The sequence below is a fragment of the Schistocerca americana genome, chromosome 1 (genome assembly GCF_021461395.2).
Source record: "Schistocerca americana isolate TAMUIC-IGC-003095 chromosome 1, iqSchAmer2.1, whole genome shotgun sequence".
In the NCBI taxonomy this organism is placed as follows: domain Eukaryota; kingdom Metazoa; phylum Arthropoda; class Insecta; order Orthoptera; family Acrididae; genus Schistocerca; species Schistocerca americana.
The window spans coordinates 711,586,928-711,590,785 of NC_060119.1; positions in this window are offsets into that span (position 1 = coordinate 711,586,928).

The following is a 3,858-nucleotide window of genomic DNA, read 5'->3' on the forward strand; positions in this document are numbered from 1 at the left end:
TTTAGTTATTAACAACATAAGCCATTAATTTGCAAATTACTTTGTACCAGATGTTGACAAATGGATATTACAAGAGAAATAAATAACTTTCCAGTGAAAATACAGATGCAATTACAAAATTTCCGGCTAAAAATCTTACAGCTTCCGTTACGCTAGTGAATGACATTTTACTTACGATCGTAAATTTTTTCTCCCTAGCTTATTCACGCCATCCAAAAACTTAATATGTTCGTAAAATATCCATTTCGGAACGTAGATCTCAGCTGACCCAGACCCATTTTTAGTTTTGAGCATTTTATAATGCTCATGGTTGTACTGTGATTTAATATTCGACTATTTCCTTTCACACTCCACAAGCGGTACACCAATTTTATCAGAACTTCTTTCAACAAGTCCTACCTTTTATATCTGTCTTTATACGCAGAATCAGAAGGATCCCACAGAGGTTTCCTCATTTCAATTTCTAACAAAAACTGAATAGTTAGATCTGTTGCCCACTCGTGAGTCGCCATTGTCATAAGTAACACAGTAGACGAAGAAACAACACAGCAGACAACACAGCAAATACGCATGCGCAAGTCACACAACTCTACCGTGTTTTTGTTCACTGACCATAAACTAGAAACTCAAGACAAAATTTCCCTCAAATGGTTGTTCAAATTTGCGACTTCAAACAACTGTTGACAACAGTTGAAAACTAAGTCAAACTTCGAGTTGAAAACAGTTGTAAACCGAGTATGTTGGAGTTAGTTTTCAACTCTATAACAACTGTTCGGCGTAAATTTCGCAATGAATATGCTGAAGAGCCTCCATGTAGGCCCACCATGTACTCTTGGTACAAGAACATTGTTGAGATGGGATGTTCACTGCGACATGATAAATCACTTATTTGTCCGCGTATTGAAGATTATGTCGAACAGATTACGAAGAGCTTTGCCCTCATCCACATCAGTTTCTCTGGAATTTCATTAAAGATCGCGTGTATGTTACTCCCCTGCCAAACAATTTAGCCGACGTGAAAAATCGAAATAAGTTACACCCGATTAAAAGCAAATTATGAAAAATTTGATCTACCGATTCTATAAGTTGATCCAATAAATTTCTAGATCATTCCAAAGTTGTGAAGTCCTTTTTGACTCACGATGTATTTTTTATTCAGTACTGCATTTCCTTTCTCAAAACCAGTTCAAAAAGGAATCGCGTTGTGTCAGTCTCATCAACATGGCGTTGTTAAAACCGTAACACAGGACTCGCCCGTTCTAGCACACGGTGCAAGTACTGGGGTAACGTATCTCGTGCACTTGCCGGAGTTGCCAGTAAAAAAAATGGGAACACAAGGAAAATACACACCAGTCATCCAGTTACCCGTCTTTAGTTAAAGGCTTGTGTGAACGCAATGTAAAGCAGCGAAAGGAAGAAAAATATGAAGAATTTAATTTAGCAGATCATGTTTTTTTTTCTATCAATAGGAGTACATGTAGAACAGCACTGCAATGGTTTTAAACGATATGCTGTGAAACTAAAGGCAGTATTTGATTAAAAACTGCATCCTTACTACTTTTCCGTTATTGTAGTCGAAGGTAGGTGTAACGCTACTCAGGCATCGCAACTCTACAAAGAGCGGTATCTTCGCGGGATTAGCCGAGCGGTCTTAGACGCTGCAGTCATGGACTGTGCGGCTGGTCCCGGCGGAGGTTCGAGTCCTACCTCGGGCATGGGTGTGTGTGTTTGTCCTTAGGATAATTTAGGTTAAGTAATGTGTAAGCTTAGGGACTGATGACCTTAGCAGTTAAGTCCCATAAGATTTCACACACATTTGAACATTTAGAGCGGCATCTTGACAAAAACCCACCTTCCCGAAGGGTGTTTTCCCGTCTTGTTGTGACACTCCAGTAAACGGGTAGTTTCAGCCAAAGGCAGAGCAATAGTACATTGAACTCGCACAGACGAGACCACCGAATTTACTATTCTCGTCTTTTTTGTAACGAATTCACAGGTGAGCACAGGACAGCTTGAACAAGGCATTCGCATTCCTAACACCAGTGTACATCGCATTCTAAAACGTCATCTGCTCCAGTCTTAACATGTACAGTTACACCAAGAACTGCATTGGAATGATTTCCACCATTGTGTACAGTTTTGTCGGTGGGCACAGCAACAAATCCTCGCCAACCAGAACATTCTTTTTACATAAGACACGTAAATACAAAGAACATACCTTATTGGTCTACCAGGATAGCTTAGATAAGTGGAGCTTCAGCGTTAATGGAGGGCTGAAGTCTGTTGTAGGATGCATGTTACTAAAATTACTGGCTCTAATTTCATCAATGGTAAGCTAAACGGCAGGACACATGCCAGCTTTCTCACATGAATTCCTCCTCGTCTTCTGAATAAAGTGCCTCTAAGGGTCATAATGCATTGTGGTACCAACACGATCAACGTTCAGCATATAATGCTTTGTGTTTTCATTTATTTATTGTCAACTCCAGCAGATGGATACGTTAAGATACCCCGGTTATCTGCATTCTGTACTGTTAGGAGTCAAAACCAATTATGCGTTACGGCTTTAATAATGCCATGTTATCGTGAATTCTACACTATCACATGTTATTTAACAGGTCTTAAGGAGAGGAAGTAGATTACCGACTAAAAATATAGAGTGTTATTTAAAAAAGACGAACTGCTGTTCGTATCTTCATAACGACCGAAGGCAGTCATGCTGGTTGACGTTATCCTAGTAGATAAACATCATTTGCTTGATACTTCTGTATTTTGTTTCTGGACAAATATTATTGTGTCGATCAAGATAAATGCGATACACTGTCTAGCACATAACCAGAAATGTGCTCCAAAGTGTTGCAAAACGACACATATGCTATGTCGCAATCCGAATTTACAAGGTATTTCACGACGCCATTATTTTGTCACAATTTCGTTTGAAAGTGGCCGAATTATGAAGGCAAAGCTACCTGGTAAACGCGAAGAAAGTAACAACCGAGCAGCTCCATGTCTGTGGAGCGTACCATTCCGATCCGGCGGTGCGTGATTGCCGTGGAAGCGAGGCACAAAAATTCTAAAGGCATGAAGTTTCCGGAAAACGCCAAACGGAAGAGCGGTGAAAAACAACAAATTAGCGATTTGCTGCTATAGTGTGGGAATGGGATTCTTTCGTAATGTTTCATAATTTGGCGTTGCTTTAGCATCCTTTTCTTCTTCCTGCAGTGTAGAAACGTTTTACAGAGCTTCTTCAGTTGGCTTAAACTAACAACTACGTTTGCAAGCAGAGTCTGCTAATTTCTAAAATTGTAACTTTTAGGCATTTTTTCTGATGAACCTGAGAGTTCATAGCCCCCTCGCGTTTAAAAATTTCTGACATTTGATGAAAGACATAAATAAACAAACACAGATATCCTATTAAATGCACGAATCGACACATATTATTATATGTCAATGCATCCACGTTCGCTCCCATCGAATGAGACGGCTTCTCGACACGCTATATTTCATAGGGAGCTACAGCTGTTGTTTACCAGCTCGCCCTGCACTTTCCTCCTTCTGGAGCTCCCTCCATTTTGTTTTCGTGCTGACAGGGTTCGCGAGGGCGACATTCAATTCTGCATTGATTTTTGAAGCTGTCATTCCCTTACTTTTCGCCACAATTTTTCGTCACAGCCACTCAACCCACACTTTCGTCCGCGTTGTGACAGCGGATGACGTTTATCCGCTTTCGTTGTATGCGATATACCACTTTGATACGGTGCTACTTGAAACACGAAACACTTCGGCTCCCTTAGTTACGAAAACACGAATCCTAGGAGCGCCGACAATTTGTTCACGTTCGAATTCATGGACTCCAAC